Genomic DNA, 26,678 nt, shown 5'->3' with positions numbered 1-26,678 from the left:
GTTCAGTCATCAGTGCTGGGCCTTGAGGAGGGACGAAGGAAAGGGCAGACTTCCATCCTGCCCTCCTAAGACCTGCAATCCAGTTAGGCATAGAAGCCACCAGAACAGAACCTCAGAACCAAAGCCAGGCACCTGAGAGATCATCTTTTTAAAAGTCTTCATTCCCCAGGTAAGGAAAGGGCAGTGAACCTGCCCCAAATCAAGCTGACTTTCAACAAACAGGGCATTTGGAGGAGGTTATGTGTTGGGCAATTAAACTTATAACTGGAAGCCTAATCCATCAACTAGTTTGGGCAAACAAAGTTAGAAATATAAGGTAATATCGTTTCCCCAAGTAGAGCTGGGTTTTCAAATTTCATTAAAGGTTGTGTCCAAACATGTAAAATGAAAATGACGTATTGAGGCAATTATCCAGTTACTTAACGTCAAAACTCCCAGAACCTTTGCCTCAATTAGTGAAATAACTGAGGCAAAAGAATGAGCATATGGCTAATTCCAGGAATAGCCGCCTCCATTCCTCACCTTCTCTGGGGGTCAGAGGCAGAGCCGAGGGGGTGGTGGAGACTCGTCGCCACTCGTGAGCAGTTCCTGGGGAGCAGGGTGGTGGCTACGATCACGGGGGGCATCCAGCTGGCCAGGGTCCTCATCCTGGCTCCACGGCCCGACCCCAAGCCCACTCCAGTTCCCCATCTGATGAAACAGGATGATGATGGTAACGTCTAGTCTCACAGAATTGTGGGAAGGACTGCGATGATCCCTGGAAAGCGCTGAGCAAGAAGCCTGGTACCACGTAGGCGCTCACTATTATTCCTATTACCACCTGCTTTTAGGGTTTGTGTTTAGTGAACATGTCGGCATGTCTTTGGTCTGGTCTGTGTCCCGCAGTTCCATGTTTCATGCTGGCCTCTTCTAGAATGCCAGCTCGCCAAAAGGTATCAGAAACGAGTTACTGTGCTGTCTGTTGCAACAACTGATTCTTCATATTCTAATCCAGAAAAAGAAGATCAAAGCACATACATTGATTTTAATGTCTTCTAAGCCTGTTGAAAAAGAATTGCTACGCTCTTATTAAAAATTCTGCTTTCATATCACCTGCCTTGATAGCCCTACTCTTAAATACAAAAAAAAAAAAAAAAAATCAGAAAGAGGAAACAGTTATTCTTTTAAAAAGACCTTATCTTGTGAATAACTGCAAAGCATTCGCAAGAAATATAAATTCCATTTAATAAGAAACATAATTTCAATTCCATTTTAATAAGAAACATAAATTCAAACAATAAAAACAGGATCATTTTTATTTTAAATGTTAGGTCTGATGGTATTTGGGGCCCCAAGCCCACAACGATGGCAGAGCAAGGAGATAATGCGCCCACAACGATGGCAGAGCAAGGAGATAATGCAAGCTAGGAAGAAAGTGCCTGAACAGGTCTGAACACGTCCCTCTCTGGGCTACGCCGCGGGCAGATGTGAGTGCGACACGACCAGTCAGGGTGGGGACTCTGCCTCTCAGTGGCGAGAAGATGTCCCTTGTCCCTGCATCCAGCTCAGCATCATGCCCCACAGGCCCCTCCCATGGAGGCAGTGAGTTTGAAATTCGGGCTCCCCGGGGCGAAGGTGCAAACTCCCCAAACCAACATATCACTTGCTTTCCCACATCCCATAGTACCCCTAAATACAGGGAGAACTGGGTTCAACCGAATTCTGCAAGTTTAGCTCTAGCACAAATCAAGTCCACACAAACCATAATACAGCCAAGAAACGCTAGAGTCTTGTGAAGTTCAAGTTCATCCCTGCAGTTTTCAGACACCATCTGTGGTGCAGAGGGTGTGACGTTGCAGGAGTCACGAGGGCTGGTCCTCGGCAGTTGGGCGGGGGAGCCCAGGGTCTCTGGCAAGTTGAAGGGTGCCCCACCTCACACTGTGATGGAAGGAGAAACCCAAACAAGCAGAGTGCAGGACCTGTGGCCGGGGGAAGGCTGAGAGGGCGGGGGAGCCGGGTATTTCCCCAGAGACCAACAGGACCGCAGGACTCATGAGTTTACGGCTTCAGGTTGTAGAAATTTGAGTCGCTGACTTTGAACACGTGAGGCAGAGCAGAGGACCAATACACCAAGACCAGCGTCCTGCCACGAGCTCCCGCCAAGGGACACCTGAGCACAGAGGCCAGCCTGAGGCCCTCCCCAGCCCACCAGCTCGTCCCTGCCTAACCAGACCCCATCCACCCCTCTGAGGGGCACAGATTTCTCTATCTTGGTCTTGACTTTGACACTTCCTGTTTCCCTAGGGTCTGATCAACCAGGATTTATGCATTAGGTCGCATTAAGTGTGGGCTATAACAATCGTGAAGAAGTCACCCTAAGATGGGCGTTCCCCCGCATCTAAGCTCCGGCTGTACCCCCGTCAGACGTTCGACTCTGGCCACGTGGCCGACCTGTTTCCGGGGACCACATGAAGATACTGATGTCACCCAGGGTGCTGTCAGAGCAAATGGCAGACCACGTGGGAGGGAGGGCTTGGTAGAAAGAAGAGGTCTGTACAGACAGGGAGAGTTCTCTTTTCTCTGCATAAAAGTTATGGTGTCATCCAATAAACAGTTTTTAAAAGAAAAGAAGACCCTGCACTTGGAGTTTTAGACTAAACACAAGGTAGATCCAAAGTTCCTAACCACCTCCACATCCCGCGCCCATCCACTGAGGTATGCTCCAGTCCCCTGACCCCTAAAGACCATATTTGACCCTCAGATGAAGACAGTACATTCCAAGTTAACCCAAGTAAAGTTCATTCAACCCCTACTATGTGCCGGCCCCCAGTGTAGAGCCAGGGACACAGCGGTGACCTGCACAAGGTCATGCCCAGCGGAGCCTGCAGGCCAGTGGTAGAAGCATCCAGAATCCCACAGAGAAGACAAATGTCAGCTGGGCCGAGTGCCATGGGTGAATACGAGCTGCTGACAGAATAATGCGCTCACCTCCACGTCACCACCCGCCACACTTCCATGGGACTCCCTCCGGGGACTCCCACTGTCCCCCAGAAATGGGGGTGGGGCGAGGAGGGAAGCAGAAGTGAAATCCGCTTCACTTTCTGGACCACATTTCTGTAGCTTAGAGTTTGGAGGGGCTCTCCATCCCGTTGGGGTAGAGATTTAGGTTAAATCTAATTTAAAAGTCAAGGCAAAATTCTCAACTTGGCTGGTGGCTGGTCGTGGCCCATCCAAGCGTGACTGCATTGCAGATGGGCCCATTCATGTGCTAAGGCTTCCTTCCTAGTGAGGAGCGTCAGAGCAGATGCTCATTTCTAAAGGCGCCACCAGAGAGAAGCGGCAGGAAGGACAGAGCCCCAGGACAGTTCCTCCTCTTGTGGACAAGGCACGCTTGAGGCCAGGTGCATAATCAGCCCGAAACCCCGCACCCAGATGAGCGAAACCGTGGGCAGACAGGAGGGGCGTCGATCATCTCCCCGTTCCCTGGCCCTCTGGCTCAAATCCCAGGAAGGGAGGGGAGAATCCCCGGAGCGGCGGTGCCCAAGAAAGAGAACGTGAGCCTCACACCCAAGAGTAAATGTTCCATACGAAGTTCATTTCCATATATTTTATTCAACCCAATATATCCAAAATATTATCATTTCAGCGTGTATACAGTATAACAGTTATTAATGATGTAGTTTACATTATTTTTTTAACATCTTTATTGGAGTATAATTGCTTTACAATGGTGTGTTAGTTTCTGCTGTATAACAAAGTGAATCAGCTATACATATACATATATCCCCGTATCTCCTCCCTCTTGCGTCTCCCTCCCACCCTCGCTATCCCACCCCTCTAGGTGGTCACAAAGCACCGAGCTGATCTCCCTGTGCTATGTGGCTTACATTATTTTTTTTCATGCTAAGTCTTCAAAATCCAGTGTGTACTTTCTTTTTTTATTTATCTATTTATCTATCTATCTGTTTATTTATTTATTTTTGGCTGCGTTGGGTCTTTGTTGCTGCACACGGGCCTTCTCTAGTTGCAGCGAGCGAGGGCTACTCTTCGTCACGGTGCACGGGCTTCTCATTGCGGTGGCTTCTCTTGTTGCGGAGCACGGGCTCTAGGCACGCGGGCTTCAGTAGTTGTGGCATGCCGGCTCAGTAGTTGGGGCTTGTGGGCTCTAGAGCGCAGGCTCGGTAGTTGTGGCACACGGGCTTAGTTGCTCTGCGGCATGTGGGATCTTCCCGGACTAGGGCTTGAACCCGTGTCCCCTGCATTGGCAGGTGGATTCTTAACCACTGTGCCACCAGGGAAGTCCTGTACTTTCTACTTATAGCACATCTCAACTTGGATGCTAAATTTTCATTGGAAGTACTTGATCTGTATATAGATTTTATAAAATTTACAGTTGAAAATGGAGAGGTACATGCCCAAGATGCTCCAAACATTCTTAAAAGTTTTCCAATAACTGAACTGCGTATATGTTTTTAAATTTAAATTAACTAAAAGTAAATGCAATTCAAAATTTCGGTTCCTCGGTGGAACTGAAACTAGTCACATTTCAAGTGCTCATTGGCCACGTGTGGCTCATGTTACCAGCCCAGGCAGCACGGATACAGAGCATCTCCACTGTCCCAGAAATTTCTACTGCTCAGGACAGACAGCTTCTTGAGGGTGAGGTCTGTTTCTTACTTCCTTCACTCCTCTCCTTACCTGGCCTCCCAAAAAAAAGGCACTGGGAAATCGCTGTTTCCCAGAATTGATGTAGGACTCCTAGGGTACTAGATAAAACACAGCTTCTGCAAGAAGGAGGAGATATGGGGATATATGTATATGTATAGCTGATTCACTTTGTTATAAAGCAGAAACTAACACACCACTGTAAAGCAATTATACTCCAATAAAGATGTTAAAAAAAAAAACCCAAAAAACACAGCTTCCACGCCTGCCCCAGATCTGCAGAATCTACTGCAGGCAGGGGGAGGCAGGTGGGCAATCACCCCAGGTGACTTTTAAGCCTCAAGCCAATGGCCACAGATTTTCCTTCTTTCCAATACTCCCTTATCCAGCCACGGTCATCGTGTGAGTCAGGAATCTGACGGAACCAGGACAGCCCATACACCTTGGAACTCAGCCAGGCCTGGCCCTGCACTCAGGGACAGAGCCTTTTCTCCTTGAGTTTCCTGTGCGTATCAGGGACACCAACATGCCTATGCCCATAGCTCTTGTCAACACACAGGGACGCTCAGGAAATGCCAGCTGCCTCTCCTCACTGCTCTGGACCCCCAGTCACCCTGAACATCAGCCTTGGGGGAAGGAAAAGCTCTTTCCCCACCTTGAACATGGGGTGGAAAAATCTGGCCGGTCAGGCTACACAAAAGGAGGGAGTGTGAAGAACCAGTTGGTTCTGGGACTGGACTGATTTGCAAATAAAGTCTTTCTGAGTGGTGGCAGCCCCCTCCCCTGCCCCCCGCTCCAGGAGGGAGGAACCCCAGGCCAGCCACTTTCATCTCAAGGATCAGCCTGGAGGCTCTACTTCAATGCAAGTAGACACCCCAAAGTGCAGTGACTAAATGCTGGATTCTGGGCTCTTCCCAGACGCCAACAAATCCCCATTCCCAAGTTCAGGCACACAGACTGGCTCCAAGTGAAACGTGACCATGGGGTGCAGAATCCCAGTAGGGATGGACATCTCTCTGGGGCATCATACGGACTCTCTACTCAGTTCCCAGTTTATCCATTCAATGCAAACCTGAGGAATAGTCAGCAGTTATCCCCCGGGGTTTTTTGGAGGCGGGAGCAGGGGGTAAACGGGAGTCAGTCTCACGGCATGTTTTTTCCAGGCTCTTATTTCATCTTTCAGGAGACTCGCACATTGCTGGTGGGAATTGTATTTGATACAGTAGCTTGGAAAACTAGCCACATCTACTGACACTGAGCACACTGATTCCCAAAGACCAGCAATTCTACTCCTAGGTCTGCGCCCAGCAGAAACGATCCCAGTGCTGATCAAAGGCATGTACTAGAATCAGGATGCTCAGAGCCCCCGCTGTAAGGCCAAACTAAAGCCACAAGCAATACCAGGAAAGAATCTCACAAACGTAGTATTGAGTGCAAGAAACTACACACAAAAGAGAACATGCCACATAGTTCCGTTTATATAAAGTACAAAGAACAGGCGAAACCAGCAGAGGCCGTGGAGATCAGGATGGTGATCTCCCCTGACTGGGGGCTCGGGGGGTGGTCAGTGAGCAGAATGGAACTGGGGGCTTCTGGGGTGCTGCTGACACACTTGACCAAGGTGCCGGTTGCACAGGTGAGTTCTGTTTATGCAAATGCATCGAGCTGTAAGCATCTGGTAGGTGCTCTCTAATTAGGTCTGTTACACACCATGGGGGAAAAAAGTTCATAAAGAAAAGAAAGTTAGAATGGGCAGTGGTAGGTTTCTGCCCCATAAGAACCCAAGAAAGAAGCAAAGGGCACGCAGGCAATTTGACGCGGGCGTGAAAGCGCGCATGCAATCCAGCTCTCTGGCCTTGCAAAGGGCAATGTCCTCCCATCAGATCGACCCCCGTTTCCTTTCAGAGGCACCAAACCAAAGTCACCTCCGCTCACAACCACTCAGGGCTGATCTTACAACCCAGCACAGAGTCCAGAGGATAATGACCTCCAGTTCCCAGGTTCGAAGGGTTTCCAGTGTCTTAAAGGGCTCCCTCCAGGGTGGACTTGGCAAGGAGGCCGACAAGCCCCGGTCCTTCCGGGCCACGTCACGCGGCCAGTTCAGCTTGGCAGCCACCTGCAGGCCGGGCACACCGCGGCAGGCGTGAGGTCTAAAGTGCAGGCTTAAAAGATCTGTCCCTCATGTATTCTTTTTGCCACTTACCATAGAAGACTTTCTGGGGCAGAAGCTGCTAGATCAACAGCAAACCCCAGGGAAGGGAACTCGCTCTTTGATCCTGGGGAGAGATGGAATCAATCTAGTGCCCAGGAACCAGAAGAGCCTACCACATTCTGAATTTTTTTTTTTTTTTTTAGCTGCACTGCGCGGCTGTGGGATCTTAGTTCCCTGACCAGGGATCGAACCCATGCCCCGTGCAGTGGAAGCATGGAGCCCTAACCACTGGACCGCCAGGGAAGTCCCCATACTCTGAACCTTGAAGAGAGAGAACCCCACGTCCTGGCACCTCCCTGGGATGCATGTGCCTCGAGCTCACCACGACCACGCCTGTCACTCGCCCAACATCACAGACTCTGCCCCTCCAGGAGGCCTTCTAGGACCTTCCCTCCCTCCCCTCTGGGCTCAGAGCTTCCTTGGTGCCCCACTCTCCTCCAAGTTTCCTCCATCATTCCCTGGAACTCTCTGACGCCTCCCTGGTCACGCTGGCTCAATGCACCAACAGGCACGCTCACATATCACCCCTGCCCCCCACGTCTCCCCCTGGCACTCATCACGGTTGAAATTAAATAATCATTTGACTCAGTTTTTGTACCTCGTCCACCCAACAGAACCCAAGCTCCATAAGGGCAGAGGCTGGGCATGTCTTAGCCACCACCGGCTCCCAGCAGCCGATGTTTATTTCCTTGTCTGTGTCCATCTGTGGGTTAAGGCTCAGAGTGGGGACACCAAGGCATTCCCAACACTTGGCTGTCCATCAATCTTATTTCTCCCTCTCCTTGACATCTCCTGTAGAAAGAGTGGTGTGCAGCCGTGAGGCAAGTCCTAGAATCAAATCTCAGCCCAGCCACTGCCAGCTGGTTAACCCTGGGCAAGTTACCAAACCTCTCTGAGCTTTATCTACCCCTCAGGGCTGGAGGGGAGACTGACTTAGGCTAATCACTGACCACAGTGTCTCAAACATGATAGCATTATTTTCTTGTATCTTTACAGTTTCCTTCCATTTGAGGCCATTGTCCAAGAAGGCCAACTCGCAGGCCAGAACAGGGATCCAGCACCTGATTCATTCATTCATTAACAGGTTCCACTCAGTGCAGCTGGCCCAGGCACAGGACACAGTGGGTGGACCCCACAGACAAGATCCCAGCTGCTTCGGTGTTTGTGAGGCTTTGCAGAGGGGAGAGGTTGTTTGCACATTCATCTTTTCACGTTTCTCTCTCTCTCTCTCTCTTTGGTTTATGCATCAAGATTTTTTTCCCTGATAGCTTTAAACCCAACATATTATTTATCTAAGTCTCCCGCACCAGGTAATAAAAATATTATAGGTTTTTTTCCTATTATTTTTCTTTTCAAAATAAAAACAATGATTGCAGATGTCTTCACAGGGAAAATAAACAAAACCAGCTTTTGTTTGCACACCAAGGTGCTATAACTTGTCATTTCCTGAGTAAGTTAAGTGCTGGCTGAGTGTAGCCTTGAAAGGGAGGACCTGATTCCAGCCACCCAGGTACCACAGACAGTCTTGGGCTCAGCAAGGGCAGCTATGGCCTTCAGAACCCGATTCCTGACCAGCAATCTCTCCCCAGCCAGGAGATGTATAAAAGACGGTTTCTTTCTTTCTTGGAGCATCACAGCCCCATTCAGACCCATCAGCTTGCGACAATGAAAGGAGAGCACAGCGTCCCGGCTCCCTTTGAGCTCACACACACCCCCAGCGACCTCTGTACAAACTGAGAACAAAAGGCGGGGAATCCAGTGGCGGTCGCAGTAACTCCCCCAAGACGTGCCTCTGAAGAGCTTTCCTTAGGGATTCTGAGCAGAGCAACCCCCAAGCTCCTCCCCCAATAAAAAATAACTTTAATCCTCATTCAAGATCACCGGTTCCAATTTAAAACCTGCAAGTCCCGGCTCTCCTCTGCTGGAACCTCCCCTCTCTTTGGCAGGCAGCCCTGGATGCTACTTTCCGCTTCTCCACCGGCTTCTAAGAGGAAACAGGCACCCGCTGAGCCTGTACAAGTCCCAGCTCAACACGCGGGAGAGAACAAAGACTGAACACAAAGAAGAACCGGGCCTTCCAAGCCCTGCAGCCACTTGCTGCAGAGGAGGGATGCTTCAGGCGCTGGAGTCTGTTTCCTCGCCAAGATGCGCTGTCCGCCCCCTCCCACCCCCGACTTTGCACACTGGCTCTCTCCAGGGTTGGGAAAGGACGAGGGTGACCTACAGTGGTCCTGAGATCCCAAGCAGTGGACACCAGAGATGAAAGCCAAGATAGGATGGAGCTGGCCCTCTAGGGACCGAGGCACAGGGTTACAAACAGAAACACACATTAACCATTGCGAGGTGCTGGATTTTGTCAGCCTTTTATATTCTGCAGTGAAAAATCACTGGCTTTATACACACACATACACACACGCACACACCCAAAATCTAGAAGGGTTTTGTATCCTCCTCCAAGCTGAGCTGTCACACAGTAGGAATTCTGGTCCTTGTACCTGTCCATTCTGAAGAGTCCAAAGGTGGATTTTTCCAGATTCCTGATGCATGGAACCTCAGAAAGCCACATGAAATCCCACCAGCAGACCAGGACAATCTCTCCATGAACCGATTCAGCTCAGCAAATCTCTCCTAAGCATGTACCGGGGTCAGGAACCCTGCCAGAGCCCGCAGAGCACACCTAGGTGACGTGGCCAGAGCCCTGTCCTCCTCATGCTTACAGTCTACTGTTCCCACAAGTTGCTACAGGTAAAGGTGGTCTAGGATGAGCATGATACAAGATGCCCAGGGACAGCTCCGAGGGCTGCAACACAGGGCCCAGTGCCCAGAAGGGCCCTGCACTTGGTTTCATGCTCTGCTGTCCCCACTTTGAAGTTCTTAATAATTTTTTCATAAGGGGCTTGCATTTTCAGGTTGTACTAAGGCCTGCAAATTACAGAGCCAGTTCTGGAGATACCGAAAGAGTAATACAGTCAGGATTAAACGGAGAGAGAAATCACATCCAGAGAGCTTCTCTTATTCCTGGTACATGTAACAGCTAAAGTACAAATGAATACTTGGAAATGGCATTACACCCTGGGTTTAATCCCATCATTGGTTTCAGTAGAGACCTTTCCAGGGTCATTGCAGAATCAGAATCTTCCATACTATACCAGGAGTGAAGTTAGCAAAATCAGTTTCCATGAGCCTATTTATCATAACTCTGGTCTGTAACAGCATCTTTTCTAATGCAGCTCGGCCTGACGATTTTAAAAATACGGGGACCTTTAATTAATCAAGCTAATGTGATTACAAAGCCATCCCAGAGTCTAGCCATCTCAGAGGCACTCAAGTGGAGGCCCCGCCTGTGAAATTTATGACCTGAAGCTTACGCTCTTCCAGCCCCTTTAAATGGGAAAATCTTTACCTTAGTTGAGGGATGAACTCATTCCACAATCTGGAAAAAGAAAATTAAGCCCTTCCACAAGTGCTCTGCTCTGTTAGTTTTTACAACTCGTCCGCAGACAACGAGGTTTAAATACCATTTACCAACAAGCTTCATTTTAACCTTCCTTTGCGGAGGATGCAAAATCAATTACGTATCTGCTGATAACGTCCTCGCATCACGTTCTGGGGGCATCTCACAATTAATGCGGTCCATGAGGCTGACCGTGAGCGGCTTCACACAACACCTTCTGGCTATTACAAGCATCATTCTGACGCATTCTGACCCCACAGGGGGTTCAGACACAGCGCAATGCATGGGGATTTTGCGTCTTTAAGAAATCAGTTTGTAGATGGTTTAATTAAAATACACCAGAGCATAATTCAATCGGAATTGAGGTTCCCATCAAACCAAATTAGGCAGCAGAAATCTTCCAAACCTTAAAAGTCCCTACAAGGGACAGGGTAGAAATTTCACTCAGCTCTTTGGAGTGTTTCTTCCTCTACTGATATAACTGTTTTCACCAGTAAAACCAACTGCACTCAAAGACAGAAGGGACATGACATCTTCTCAGCCAAGCCCCTCGTGTTGCAGGTGAGGAAAGAGGCTCAGAGAAGTCAAGTAAGCAGCCCCAGGACACAGAGCAGTCAGTGAGAACTGGGACCAGAGATGCAATGGCCTGAAAAAATGAGGGCAGCCCTACAAGGTAAGAGCCAGCAACCTCTAAAGTCAGACTGCCTGGGTTCAAGTCTCAATACTATCATTCATAAGCTACCAAAACCTGGGCAGGGTGACCCTCTCTAGCCTCAGTTTTCACATCTGTAAAATGGAGGTGTTAATCGTGTCTGTTTCAAAGGTTGCTGAGAGTAAATGGAATAATGTAAAGTCTAGGACATACTAAGTACCCAAATGTGGGTTACTATTATCAGAACTCAAGTTTCTCAATTCCCTGTCCTGTGTTTTATTTCACCAAACTGTTCTTTATATTATAGGTTCTTTACCTCTGAGAATCTCCCAGATCTAGGGAAGAAGGCTATGTGTGTGCACAACCCAGGGATGAGGTACCTACAGAGCACCAGGTGGGCACACGGAGACATGAAATGCATAAATTGTGGGTCTTCCAGAATTTGTTTTGATCTGATCAAAACTAATTTTAACTGATGGCCAATTGGAAGGAATCCAAAAACAATCTAAAAGATAAATGACAACATTGAAGTTCATGAAATTCTAAAATGCTTCCAAAGTGCTGTGGGTCCCTAGGTTTAATAAAATTAGATGGCACCAGAATAAGGTCTGTAGCTTAGTGATGGCATGGTACCCATGTCAATTTCCTGGTTTTAATAATGTTCTATGGTTATGTAAGATGTTATCATTGGGGGAAGCTGGGTGAAGAGTACATAGGAACTCTGTATTATTTTTGCAACTTCGTGTGACTCTAAAATTATTTCAAAATAAAAAGCAAAAATAAAATTATGAGGCAGAATCTAGGAGCGCCAAAAGATTAAGGGGACTCTTGGCAAGTCTTCAACATGTCAAAACATCTGGGGGTAGCCATGGGAGGGAGGAAGAACCTCCACGTGAGAGCACAGGAGGAAGTCAAGTCCTGAGGGACGGATGGGACTCGGTCAAGGCCAGGGGAAGAAAGCGATACTCAAGGCAGGGGCCGCACCAGCACGGGAGTTTGCTATGCCCTGGTCCCCCCTCCAAAGGGTCCCCTCTCCCCGAAGTGGGCTGCCTGGAGCTGTCACCGAATTCAAGTGAACAGCCACATGCGCACCTTTGGGACTTCACAGACTATTTCAGTCTTGTTTTTATGAGTGTGGTTTCAGCTGCCCACCCAAGACTTCCCCCGTCAAGCATGTGCTTACATAAATATAACTTCTGCTCTCAAACCCTAAGTGAGAGGACAAGGAGGATGGGGGTTTTCTTTGCTTCTCACTAGCCCTGCTTTTTGGAACTGCAGCAGCTGTGGGCCAGCCAGCACGGGACAAGGGTTCTTCACCCAGAGATGAGACAGTGAGAAAGCGAAGCTGTAAAGGAAAATTCGGGGGATGTAGAACAGAAAACAACAGGCATCAACCCAAGGGTGCTCTAAACCAAGTCCTCTGACCAGCACTGCCAAGCCTACCTGATCCCATCCCATCAACTGATGCCCTCCTGGGATCTTGGCATTGGCTGTTCCCTCTGCCTGGGATGCTCTTCCCGAGCTGCAGACAGTGGTGCCTTCTTGTCATTCAAGAATCAGCTTAGATGTCACCTTTTTGGAAAGGCCTTCTCCGATCACCCAGACAGTCACTTCCCATCCCATAGCACTTATTATAGTCTATTCTCTGATATTCGTGAACTCATCCATGAGAATATACACTCTGTGAGTGCAGGGACCCTGTCCGTCTAATTACTGCTGGATTCCCAGCTCCTAGGACAGCATTGGGCACACAGTAGGTCCTCAATCACTGGAGGGTGGCTCTTAAAGGGGGTGCAGAGCCTGAGTCAGAAGAGTTGAAGATGAAGGGTCAGGCTCTCAGATGGTCTTTGTTAACGAAGTTGAAGGATCAGGGGCAAGTCATTTCACCCCCGCAGGTCTCGGTTTCTCCAGCTGGAAAAGGGGGGTGAGCAGGACAGGAAAACAACCCAGACGACCGGTAAGACCCTTGCCGTTTCTGCACTGTGGGTCGAGGTTTTCAATCAATCAATGTATTCTTGCCTTTCCTCCTTTCATCCATTTGTCCATCCATCCAATCACTCTTTCCCATGGGCTGGGTCCTGGGGATATAACCTTGAGTGAGACACACCTCCTATCCTAAAGGGACAAATAACCTTCTAGTGGCAGAGAGGGAAAGGAGGTAATTCCTGCACTGACCAGCTAAGGGCCAAGGAGACTCCTGGGTCTCTGGCTGGGCCATTCATGCAGAGAAGGAAACCAGAGCTAAAATCCCATAGATGCTGCAGTGATGGAACATGGATGTTAGTTACATCCAGGGAATCTGATCAAGAAACCCAAAGAGAGTCACAGTCAAGGACAGAAGAGGACAGAAGAGGACAGAAGAGGCTCGCTCCTGAGATTTCTGCAGATTATCTGTCCCCCATCTTTGCCATGGAAGGACTGGAAATCCTCCTCAGGAGAACACTTAAAATCACTGCTACATTCCATCTTAACTAAAGAGCTTAACACACACACCCACGTACAAACATGAGCACATGTGAGCACACATGAGCACACACACACAGATGCCCTGGGCCAACCCCTGAAGAACTCATGTAGGACTGGAGTATGCATATTTCTTTCAAAACGCCCCATAGGAGTTCTGATGTGGCACCCTGGATTTAGAGTCAACGAGCCTCCTGCAAAGTTTCCTTCTGATTACAGGTGTAGAGGTCAATGAAAACAGCGTGAAATGTATCCAGGAGGATCTTAGCAGGTGAACTTTCCTAAGCAACGAGAACATTCCAGTCACAAAACAAAAGCTAGTCTGGGGGGCGGGGTGTGATGAATTGGGCAATTAGGATTGACATGTATACACTGATGAGTATAAAATTGATGACTAATAAGGACCTGCTGTATAAAAAAATAAATAATACAAAATTCAAAAAAAAAAAAGAGACAACCAAGAGCTAGAGCTAGGCTGAATGATAAGGTTCAGACAACAGACTGGTGATTGTTGTGGGGCAGGGAAGGCTGAGGGGAGGGGAAATGAGTGAAGGTGGTCAAAAGGTACAAACTCCCAGTTATAAGATAAATAAGTTCTGGGGAATCGAATGTACGGCACGGTGACTATAGTTAACAATACTGTATTGTGTTTTTGAAAGTTGCTGAGAGTAAATCTTAAAAGTTCTCATCACAAGAAAAAAAACTGCAACTACGTGAGGTGATGGATGGCAGCTAAGTCTATTGTGGTGATCATTATGCAATATAAACATATATCAAATCATGATGTTGTACACCTTAAACTAATACAAGTTATATGTCAATTATGTCTCAATAAAACTAGGAAAAAAAAAAAGGAAAGAACAAAAAAACAAAAGCTAGTCTGGGGATTCAGCTCAACACCCCCGGGACGCACCCCCAGCCCTTGCAACACACCCACCCGGGAGAGCTGCCCGCAGGTCCCGCACATTTCCTTCCTGGCTGTGGCCCAGCCTAACTCTTTAAAAAACAACTTCATGATGTACCCTGGAGTCACAGTCACAGCCCCTTGTTTATGGGCTCGGCCAGATCAGATAAAATTTCATTCTCTGAATTGGTTCCTAATTTAATTACTCTCCGGATAAGCGCTGGCCTCCCGTGGCTGCAGGGGACGGACTCAGAAGGCACTGGCGCCACGAGCCACGAGCTGCACTTCTCGCTTGGCAGCTGGTGGAGGGTGAGTTGCTCTGGGGCCTTTGCAGATCAAAGGGGATTAGAACGGTGGGCTTGGGCCAGGCGGGAACCGTCCGTCCACCCGACCAGCCTGTGTTTACTGTCGCCAGCCAATCAAGAGGGTGACCTGCGGTTTTACTAAGCGCTCAGGGAAAACGTTCAGGGTAACTGGACTGACTCTGAAAACCCCGATTCAGTCCTGACTCTGTGTGGCCTCTCTGGGCTTCGGTTTCCCCATCTACAAAATGGGGCTGCACTATGTTTCCCTGAAGCCCTTTCCAAGCCCTGGAATTCAGACAATTCAGGTGGGGATCAGAACCTCATCTGAGAATCAAGCCTTCTCTAGGGCCAGGGAAAAAGCACATAAAAAAGTAAATGAATCTTATTATTAAAAGCAAGTAAAAATATCTCATAAATTTTAATTCTAGAAATGGAAACGTGTCCACACAAAAACTCATAAATGAACGTTTATAGCAGCACTATTCATAAGGGCCAACAGGTGGAGAACACCCAAATGTCTGTCAACAGATGAATGGATAAATAAAATGTGGTCTATTCATACAATGGAATATTATTTGGCCATAAAAAGGAATGAAGTACTGATATAAGCTACCATATGGATGAACCATAAAACATTATGTTAAGTGAAAGAAACCAGACCCACACAAAAAACATATTACATGATTTCATTCATCCGAAGTCCAGAATAGAGAAATCAATAGAGATAGAAAATAGATTCCTGGTTGCTTAAGGCTGGAGGGTGGGGGGTGAATGGAGAGATAGAGGGCTGATAGCTAACAGGTACATGGTTTCTTTTTGATACAATGAAGTGTTGTAAAATTACATGTGGTGCTGGTTGCACATGTCTGTGAACATACTAAAAACTACAGAATTGTGTACTTTAAATGGGTGAATTTTATGTTATGTGAATTACATCTCGTTAAAGCTGTTTTATAAAAAGGACAGGTTGAATGGGCAAAAAAGTCTGTTGCATGATTTGGGAGATTGGGATTGACATATATACACTAATACGTATAAAATAGATAACTAATAAGAATCTGCTGTATAAAAAAATAAAAGAAATAAAATTCAAATTAAAAAAATCGGATGAGAACTTCGTAAAATAAATATATATACACATAAATACACACACACACACACACACACACACGTCTCCCTAAACAATCCTGTACCTTCATAACTGATCCAAAGGTACATAAACCCACACACACACAGAAAAAAAGAAACTGCTGACTTAAAAGTGGGCAGGCCTGCATTTTTTCTATTGATTTGTTTCAGTTTTAATAGCCAAAAGCAAATTTATTTTCTACCATCTAAATGGCAACTGAGGTTTCATCTACTTTCCAATACATCATTTTTATTCTCTGAGCCAAACTGTGAACAATGCAAAAGATCCGTGGATTTTCAGCCGTCGACCCATGGGCAAAAGATTTTTTTTTTTTCCTGGAAGCTATTTCCAATAAAGAGGCCACATTTGTTAAGCTCACTCTTCCCTTTTGTACATCTTTCCATATCTAATCTCTCACAGAAACTGCTACAGAGCAGGTATAAATAGCTTTTCAAAGTTAGGGCAACACAGATATCAGGCTGATCCCACTTTCATTAATCGGAGCCTTCTTTCATCCTCTCATTTAGTGCTGCTGATAACTTTCTTAGCCAAGTTCAACATGTCCTAAAAGCAGCTATTTCCTCTAACTTTCAAAATAGTGCGCTTGGATTACTGGCCTGAAGTGGGGTTGGATGGGGCCTTCCTGGAACTATTATCTTTATAGAGAGTTGGGACAGAATAAGGGAAGGTCCCATCACTGAAGGTCAGGCTACAGATGACCAAAGAAAAGGCAATCGTGAGCTTCCCACGGTTCAAGAACACCCAGGTACACAGGAAGATGGTCCTCCCTAAGGACTCACCATTTCTAAGCCAACACGGTGTTTCTTTCAGACAAGAAATACTGATGGGTCAAAGTAAGAGGCAAACAGGGGAAGTTTAGTGCTTAATGCTGGATGGTACACAGGCAGCGTGGGCCTACAAGTCAGCTCTCCACGCCCCTCCCCTCAGACCACCACCCTGCTTTACTTCCTCCCCTGGGTGGGGCTCAGCATCCTGGGACCCCAAGCAGAAAGATGCTTGAAACTCCTATAGCCAGGACACCATGCCCTTTGCAAGACAGAGAAGGAGTCCTGCTACCTCAAAACTGAGATCCAGTCCTAACGCAACAGTGCCCAGTGGGAGAGGAGGTGTTGGTCCCACCAGAGAGAAGGGCCCTGGGCTGGCTGGGATGCCAGACAAAGGAGGTCCTGGTAGCAGCCAAACAGAGGCCAGAGCTGGGGGGCCCCGGCCCTGCCAAGACCCCCCTGGGTCCCCACTCATTTGTTCTTCACCCTGTGATGATAGGGAGGTTTCCAGGCGGGGGACAAGCCTGGATTCAGGGCTGGCTTATGGACTATGTTGGCCCTCTCCAACAGACCAGACATCCCCCACTCTGTATTTGTTGAGAATCTGGAGAGAGGCTTTCCATCGAGGGCTGCCAACAGAGAGTTTGGAGAATAAACCCACCCAACACACACACACACACACACACACACACACACACACACACACACACACACACACACACAGTGCCAGGAGCAGAGGCCCTGGCCCAGCCCGACTGCAGCCCCCAATCTCTCACTCCAAAGAAGAGGGCAGAGACCAAGTAAGTGGTGATATCCTGCCTCCAGCAAATGTCTGACAAATCTGCACTTTTCTTCATGGAAAATTAAAAAGCTAAACTGCCCCAAGAATCTGATGGAGGAGGACATCCTCCAGGCGCCCTCAGACTTCATCCTTGAACCAGAAACGAGATGGCGGAAAGAACACCAATCCCCGCATTCGTCTCACATCTTCCTACAGCAGCAGCAATTCTGAAATCAGGTGTCTGGTTACATGACCCAGAGATGAGCCAGCTGCGGCCAACTCCCACCTGGATGTCTAGGAAACTGAGGACAGAGAAGCCGGCCGGTCCCACGGGACCTGGGCCAAAACTTCGCCCTGCCCGGGGTGGTTGCAACTTAACAGACAGCATGATCATAAGTGTCTGTCGGGAAACCCAACTACTTGACCCAATTCCCCGGGGCAACTCTGCTTTCTTGTAATCCTGGAGATCCCTTACGTGCACAAAGCAAATACGGTTCTGTGTGTGTACATTTGGAAGACTTTATATAAACAGGTTCATGAATCAGAGGCAGTAATCCTCTGTAGACCAATAGTCTGATTTTTGGTTTGGAAATTATGGTCCCTATAAATACGTGCCAGGACATACTTTATATTTTTAATGCAAATATTTACATTCCAAACAAAGGAGCATGGAACTTAAAGACGAGCTATTTATACTGGCCATAAGAAACACTAACGGCCGCCACATTTCTTTCCTGAATAAATGGCTCCTGCTTCTATTCCTGAAATACCAACCAAAATTCCATAAGGTTTATCCCCAAGACTCTCAAGACACAAAAGAACTGTGGTCACTGCCTTTTAATAGCCCAAAAATCTAGTGTCAGGAAATCCAAGGTTATTACATTAGGCTCTTGACTCCTTCAGAAATTTAGTGACAAGCATTAACTCTCCTACACCATGCTGCCAAATTGGGGATATTTTCTGTCTTCTGGCTGCACACCCAGAGGCCCACAAGAAATCCATCACAGCCCTTTCTCCAGGACTAGCTGGCTTTTGATGCATTAATTCAACAAATGACAGTCTCTCGTGAAAGTGGGCCCCCAGACAGCCTCCTCACCCTTGAGAGGCTTGCTGGGCCTGGGTGAGTGGACCACACCCAGGAAAACTAGAAAGAACGTGGTATAAAGTAGGTTGAGTTCAATAGCGTAGAATTGCAGACGCTCAGAGGAGGATGGTAACACCTGGATGGGAGGATATGGAGAGATGGTAAGAATTACTGGCAAAGCTTCCCGAAGGTGGTGATGGGAGGGGGGGCAGGGGGCTGATGAAGGTTCAGGCCATGCAAAGAGGGGGCTGGATCCACAGTTCCCCTCTGGGGTGAACCAGGAGGGAGAACCAAGAGGAGGCAGAAAAGGCTCTCCCACTCAGGCTACCAGGCTGTCAGTCAGCCCGTGGCTCCGCCGGGCACACACACCCCCCCTTGTAAATTACATGTGTGTTACAAAGGCTAATCATTATCTCAATCTGGCTAATCACCGCCATGCTCTGCAGATAACAAGGCCTGGTTAACAGGCTCACTTCCTAATCTCAATGTCCCCCTCAATATCCTTATCAACTGCATATCTAATGCTGCCCTTATCAACTTATGCCTAATAGGTGCCACGTGCCAGGCCCAAACCCCTGCCCCCTGCCCCCGTGGGTCAGGCCCTGGGCTAAGTACTTATTATTTGCTGTGTGTGGAGGTGGGGTGGGGGATCGGGGGGTATCTTCTTGCGCACTCCTGATGATTCCTTCCTCGTGGAGAGAGCGCCACCTGTGTACCACCACTTGTGTCTACACCTGGTGGTGTCCATCCACCCCCATCCCAGGAGTGTGCAAGGAGGACCTAGACAGACATAGGTAGCCTGGCCTTGCCTCTTCCCACACAGAGTAGGCACTGCCCCCTGCTGGCTGCCCTGTGGAGGAAGGGGGCCGCCCCAGGGAGAGGCTGCCGCTTTCCCACTCGACCTGTGACTCAGGGGAGGTCAGCCGGCCTAACTGCCCACTTCTCACTTGAGGATTGCGATGCCCACGTGCCCACCGGTTCAATCACATTCTACCTTGTCTACTTCAGTCGGGAACAAACATTGCATTTTTACCTCCACCCATCTTTCTCCTCCCCTCTCTCTCAGTAGGTTCAGAACTTGGCCAGGAAAGAAGGGTTCAGTTTGGGGAGCTCCCTTGAACCCTAACTTGTACTACTGGTACTCAAACTACACTACAAGGACAAGGTAGAGATTATTAACCCCACTTTACAGATGAGGAAACCAAGGCACAAGGAGATTAAACCACTTGCCCAGGGTCATGATCAAACACAGGTCAACGTGGTGCCCAGGCTCACCCCACCACCTCCAAGGGTCTATACAGGATTCAACACCCAGGCTAAAAGAACATCCGCATGATGGGCACCAAACATTTGGTTGATTGGAAAATGAAGGTGCTGGCCGAACTTACTTCATCCAGCCCGAGTCAGTTAAGTAACGTGTGTCACGAAGGGCAGACAGAGCTGCCCAGACCCCTTTCAACAAGGGGTGAGAAAATAACACACCTTCACAGACCTCTCAGACTCTGAAATGCACCTTCTAACATCACAGCAAATGTGCCACAGGCCCCGGCCCTTGGGGCAGCACCCTACAAGGGCACAGCAGAGGGGGACAGAACTTCCCCCAAGATCCAGGGCTGCCCCGAGAGGGATAGAATTGCCAACTCTCAGACCCTTTCCCCCTCAGAGGCCACTCCACTATGTTTTCGACCACAGGGAGCAAAAAGGGCCAGCAAACACATACCCCATTTCAAGAGAAGACGTGAAACCACCAGGTTCCCTCATATCACTGGAAAAAACAATTGTGCCTGCCCTGTAATCCAATTATTTGCCCATGTTGGGGTATTTTGCAGGCACCTGAGTAACTAGGCTGCCTGTTTCAATATTTTTATCACAAACACAATTCTGGAAAGTGTCCAGGTTTCCATTATAATGATACTCTCTGCTTTTGAGGATCTGCCAGCCTCACTTTCTTCAGAGACCTGAAAGGCCTGGACCACGACAAACTCTAGAAATGTAGCATAGGTGTCAGGGAGAGCCTGCCCCGGCAAAAAGGCCCCCCACACACACCTGCTCAGGACTCTTTGAAGCTTGCAGTGGCGCTCAAGATGTAACATTCAAAAGCCGGCCACCCCAGCACATTTCCGGGTCTGCCCTGGGCTTAAGCGCATCTCATAGGAGCACAGCCAAACGGACCTACAGCCTGTCCACAGCGTTCCGCTGGAAGCATCCCAGAGGGCAACTGTGGATCCAGCCCCCTCTTTGCACAGATGAAGAAATAGCCCAGAGAGGTGAAGCAACCAGCCTGACTAGAATCCAATGTGTCCTGGGGCTCCTGGCCTTACGGGGTGTCAGAGAAGCCCTCTGAGGTAGAATATGCTAGAATTCCACCCCCCACACACACCAAGAAATATACACATCTACATAAAAAACTGTACGTGCAATTTCAGAGAGATCAGAGACGTCCCCCGTCCCTGGTTATGAGCTCTAGAGCTAAAGAACACCACAAAAGCCGATGTTTCTTAAGCACTTACTGTATGCCAGGCACCACTGCAAGTGTCTGGCAGGTATTGTCATGTATAGGCCCCCAGCCCTCAGGCCAGGGGTGAAGTCGCCCCAGACCACTCCAATGTCAGAGTCGCTAACCCAGGCTCCTGCCGCGCTCTGGGCAGCACTGTGTAACTCTGACTTGCACAAGTTCTGCCTCGCCCACTACTCTGAGTGCTGCCTCTCAGCTCCCACGCACCTGGCCCTGGGCCTGCACCTGGAAGAAGGCGTAAATGCTGCATGTAGCTGCTGCTGATGAAAGAGGCTGCTCGCGTTTCCTGTACATCCTTTTCGAAATCAGCAGAGACTGAGAACCTGCTTTCTTCTGCCACCTCCCCGCCCCTTACCACTTGCTGATTCACGCCCGCCTTCCCCTTCTAGAGCCACGACTGTTTTTCTCCACCTCCAGCCCCATTTCCCTCCTTCCTCCACTGTCATTCTGTGCTCCTAGCTCCTGCACATCCGGATGGCTGAAAGCTTCTTCCCTGTGATCTCCAACAGCCTCCCTGCCCTCTGATTGAGACAAAGGGGGACACCTGTCTGACCTGGCTGGCACAGGGCCAGCTGGGAATCAGTAGGGGCCCAGCAAATGACAGCTGTTATGACCAAATGTCTTCCTCCCCAACCCCCGTACTTAAAAAATATACATATTCTGTATTGGCCCAAATCCACACAAAACCTTTACTTTTCTTCCTAGATATGGAGACTGGATACTCAGTAGATAACTGCCACCTCTACACTTCATTTCATGCTGTGAAGACACGGGTCTACACATAAATCATCTCGTCCCAGTGCTTCATTTTAAAGGATGAGCGTCTCAGGAAGGAAATCAGACCCCAGCACTTGAGAACAATAACGAAAGACCCTGTGCAAGTCAAAACAGTCTCCCAGTACGTCGTTAGCTAAGTGAGAAGACAGGCTCTGGATTCACAGCAAAGCAACACAGTCACGGCGGAACTCAGTCAACATCACCTGAGCATCCTGACTTTCAGGTGGGTGTACCGTTCTCACCAGTGGCTGAAAGTGTCGCTTCTAAATCACGTGCTGCTAAAGAGATGCCCAGTGACAGAGGGCTCACACAGTGACACTCCCAGGCCAGCTACGTTTCAAAATAGTTTCTGTTTTTAGAATTTAAGGAAACTCCTCTCTCATACAAATGCATCCCAAATGACACCTGGCAATCCAGGGCCTGCTGAGACCTGGGGACCAGGACAGGGTCTGGATACAGGGACAGGAAGCAAGAGCTCCCCACCACAGCGAATGTCCATTCATCTAGAAGTTTCCAAGAGGCTCCAGCCCAGCAGGGTGGGATGAAAGAGCCGGCCCAGGAGCTGGAGAATCAGAGACCTGGGCTGACTTTCCACTTCTGGGCTGTGTGACTTCAGACCCACTGCTCCGAGCCTCAATTTCCACATCAGTAAAAGGAGACCCCTCCTCCACAACCCACCTCTCACTTTCCTTGCCTTACTGTCCTGCCCACCTTTGAACGCAGCTCGCTGTTCATCTGTCCATCGGGTACAGGCATTTTTGCCTGCTCCTTTCCTACAAGGGCTGGGACTCTGTCTTATCATGGTGTACTATTTGATAATGAAATGATATGAAAAGTTTTAGGCAGGGTGTCTCTTTCCACATGACAAGAATTCACCGCTTTGCAGGGCAGAAATAGAGACACAGATGTAGAGAACAAATGTATGCACACCAAGGGGGGAAGGGGGGTGGTGGTGGTGTGATAAACTGGGAGATTGCGATTGACATATATACACTAATATGTATAAAATAGATAACTAATAAGAACCTGCTGTATAAATAAATAAATAAATAAAATTCAAAAAAAAAAAAAGAATTCATCAAATAGCTATTGAATGGATGCATGACACACAGCACATGAAGGAGCCAGGCACATGGCCACAGGCACATTGGGCACCCGTCAATTCTCAGTCCCTCGGCCTCGGGGAGATGCGATCCCCATGCCCTGTCAGGTGTCACATGTCTCTGATAGTGGGACGCCCTCCCCAGTACACACACACAGGGCCAGATGTCAAGCTTCAGACCTCCTGGCAGAGCACTGACCCCACCCCCTACTTGCAGAACTGGAGCCCACACTTAAATGTCCAGGCTCGAGAATTCTCTTGAAAAGTAACAAGACCTGTCAAGTCGATTTTTTTTTTCCCCTAACTGGCTGGAGCTGAGTCAAAGCTGCCCTCTTTAGGTAGGGCATGTGCTCACCTGCCCAGGGCAGCCCCGGAGTGTCTCCCCTCTCCCCATCCCCTGGAGCTAGCCCGGATGCAGATGCTAGCCATGCCATCGGCAGATGCCAGGCGGATGCTGGCAGATGCTAGGCGGATGCTAGCCGGCCACCTCCAGCCAGGCCCTAGGTGGCCTCGGACAGCCACAATCTAATCACAACCCAGCCCTAACCTAAAGCTTCTGCTAGTGCAGGTTCCAAGAGCCTGGGGCTCCCGTGGCCCAGCTGGTTGACTTGGAGTTTCTTTTCTGCTCTTTCTCCAGACACCAAATAAGCAGAGTCCACTTCCCAACCTCTCCCAAACTTTCCTGTAAACATAGCCCCTTCCAGATGCAGGGATTAATCTTCTCTCCTTCAGGCCAGCGGAAAATCAAATTCCTCACCTCTTCTGGCCAGGCGCAGCAGCAACAGAGGAGAAGAAAGGTGCAGACACAGAGCCCTCGTGGCATCCACAGTGACAGCGCTGCGATGCCTGGCCATCTAAGCATCAGAGAAAAGCAAGGCTCACGTGGGACCCACTACGGACAAACCTGCCTCTCCACCTCCCACACACAATATCCTGGATGAATTAACCCTGCTCACCGCAGTCATGCAATACCCAGGGAGAAAAAACACAGAAACATTATTGAATTTCCTTCAGAGGGCCCTAGAAATGGTTCTCCCGGGGAGCTGGACCTGGGAGGGAAGAAGAGCCCTGCAGCTCCACTTCTGGCTCAACCACGCACCTATGCACTGAGAGAGAGAGACCACGGCAAGCTGCTTCACCTTGCTGGCTCAGTTTCCCCATGCAGCAGGAGGCAAGGAAAACATTTTCCTGCCAATCTTTCAGGAGTATTAGAGAGAAAAACGTATTTGATTAAAAACTACCTAATAAAAAGGCATTTTTATTCCCATGCTATTTTAAACAAAATCATATATGATTTGCACCTCAAGACAGCCTGATTCAACATACAGTTGGTAAAATTAATAAGTGCCACGTTCTGGAAGGGAGAGTTCCTGATTTTGCACCATTTGGGAGGGGGGCGGGAGTAGGAAAGCTGGGCATGGAAAATGGTGTGCGAGGTTCTAGAGGAACTTGGGGCAAATCTCCAGGCCTCAGTTTCCACCTGGGCGCCTCAGCGGGTGCACGTGCTCCTGGGCTGCTTTCTGCTCCAACACCGGCTGGCTGCCCTCTTAGGAACCGCAGCTGATAAAGAGGAGCTGGGGCCCTGCGAACCCCTCGGCTCAGCCTCACAGAACAGCGCGCCACATCCCTTCCCGGGGCGTCCTGCGGCTTCCTGGACATACAACTTCATTCCCCAAAACTCCGTGCCATCAACTCACCCAACGTGAATGCAGCGAAGGGCCTCGGGGAACCGGAAAACGGGGGCCGGAGTAGCGAGTCTCAGCCCCAACCTTTGCCGCCTCCTTCTCGAACCTCCCTGCTCGAGGCGCGGACGTCCAGCTGCCTACAGCCGGCACCCGAGCCCCAGCCTTCAGTCCACACCCGCCGCGCCAGCCCCGCGGGCCGACCCCGGGCGCAAGGCAGACGGGCAACCTGGGCACCAGGACCGCGACGGGGCGGTCAAGCAGCCGCGCCCTGGACCCCGGCGGCTCCAAATCCTAAACACACGCGCACACACAAGCGCGCGCGCCGGCCAATCCGTTCGCCCGGAGGAGTCGGAAGGCGCTTCCACAGCTCTTCATTCATTCCCCCAAAGGCGAGGTTCCCTTCTCCCGGGCGCCTCCATCCCAAGACCCTAGGGGGCTCCAAGGGGGCCAACTGCGCCACGAGCCGCCCGCCATCCGCCCACGGCCGCCGAGTCCTCTCCACCCGCACACACAACCCAAAAGACTCGCGCTCCATCACGATCGGCAGCGTCGCCCCCGCGCAGGGGCCGTTGCCACCCCGGCTCCCCACAGCTTCGTCACCCCGCAGCCCCACCGCCCGGCCGCCCCGCCGCGCCACTCGGCTCAGACCTGCAGCGCTCGGCTCGCCGCGCCCAGGCCGGCCGGGGACGCCGCCGCCGCCGCCGCCGCCGCCGCCGCCGCCGCCGGGAAGCGCCGGCTACTCCGGAGTCACGCCGCCTCCTGAGCTGCGGCGGGGCGCTGGGAGGGGGCAGAGGGCCGGGGGTTGGGGAGGAAGGAAGAGGGAGCGGGGGGCAAAAGTTCAAGCCGCCCCGGGCCTCGCCGCGCCCCCGTCTCCTCCCAGGCCCGCCCCCGCGGTCCCCCTCCCGGAACCCGGTCCCACAGGCTTCGGCGCCTGGGACACCCCACCCCCCAGGCCTCCCCTCCCTGTGCGGCCGCGGGACTGGAGCCGGGGCGAGGAGGCGATTCTGAACCGGAGTCCGGGAGAGAGTGGCAGATGCACACCTACCTGCCCCGGGCCGCGCCTGGAAACTTCCCAGAAGTGCGCCGGGAAGCGGAGCGCATGGCTGGAGAATCCCCACCCCCACCCCCACCCCCACCCCCATCCCCACCCAAAGCGCGCTCTTAAGGAGAAAGCACGGATCTGTCGGTCCGTCGGTCCTCCGCCTGCAGCGCGCCGCCCCGATTCCGACTCCTGGGGTCGTTCTCCTGGACAGCCGGCCCGTGCGTGCCCTGTGGCGTGCGCCCCCCGCCGGCCTCCGGCTGTCCGCAGCGCCACCACCCTGCCGCCGAGTGCCCCGTCCCCGAGCTCCGACCGCATTTTCCCGAGCCGGGGAGGGGGGCGTGCGACCCTTCCCGCGGGGTCCCCAGCGCGCGGAGCGCCCAGAGCGCGGCCAGAACCGGCGGCGAGGGGACGCCCTCCGCTGGGGGCCGCGGTTGCCTCGGGGAGACTGGGCCGAGGGTCGCGGGGCCCAAACCTGCCTCGGCTCCGCGCGCTCGCAAGTTCATTGTCTGCCTGGGCCGTCGTCGCCGCCGCCGCCGCTGCCGCCGCGCCGGGAGCGCCGCGGGGAGTGAGGCTGCGCGCAGCCTCCGCCAGCCCGGACTCCCTACGCCCAGCCCGGGCCGCCCCCGGCGCTGCCCGGCCAGAACGCGGAGGGGCGCCGGAGCCCGGAGCCAGACACCCACCCGCCGCTCGTCGCCGCCCCCGCCGCCGCGCCTGGCACCCAACTTGTACCTGAGAAGCCCGAGTCCAGCCCGGGAGCCTCTTCGGCTCGGGTTCCGCGGGAGCGCGCCCAGCCCCGCGCCTCGAGCCCCTCAGCCAGGGCGCGTCAACCTGACTCCCCGAGCGCAGGGAGGAAAAGTTTGGGAGTGACGTGCGGATGGCGAATGAAACATCCGAAAAGAACCCTCCCCCCGCCCCGTGTCGCGCTGACACACATCAGCTCGAGTCTGGAATGTGAGAAAAAGGCGTGTGCGCGGAGCGGTGGGTTTGGTTCCCGCCCCCTCCCCTTCCGAGTAAACACGGCTTGTGCGATGCGGTGATTCCAAATAGAAAGAAAACCGAAACCCCTAAAGTCTGCCAATGACACCCCTGCGAGAGACATTTTTAACGAACTTGGCGGTCTAGAGCCAGCCCATACGTTGATACT

At 50.7% G+C, this 26,678-nt stretch overlaps 1 protein-coding gene across 6 annotated transcripts in view; it reads right to left on the bottom strand.

Moving 5' to 3' along the window:
* The window catches only part of CHST15 (carbohydrate sulfotransferase 15), a 99,485-nt gene extending 73,020 nt beyond the window's left edge, over window positions 1-26,465 (bottom strand). For 5 of the 6 annotated variants that reach the window (XR_009497967.1, XR_009497966.1, XR_009497969.1 and 2 more), the window contains exon 1: window positions 26,264-26,465. The gene's annotated coding sequence lies outside the window, so the exon portion shown is untranslated. Of the gene's footprint in view, window positions 1-25,140; window positions 25,171-26,263 lie in introns of those variants that run through there. The other variant, XM_059899958.1, reaches the window with a different exon arrangement.
* Between the last annotated feature and the right edge of the window lie 213 nt (window positions 26,466-26,678).

This window comes from Balaenoptera ricei, chromosome 16, assembly GCF_028023285.1.
Source record: "Balaenoptera ricei isolate mBalRic1 chromosome 16, mBalRic1.hap2, whole genome shotgun sequence".
NCBI lineage: Eukaryota > Metazoa > Chordata > Mammalia > Artiodactyla > Balaenopteridae > Balaenoptera > Balaenoptera ricei.
This window is presented reverse-complemented; position numbering and strand designations above follow the sequence as displayed.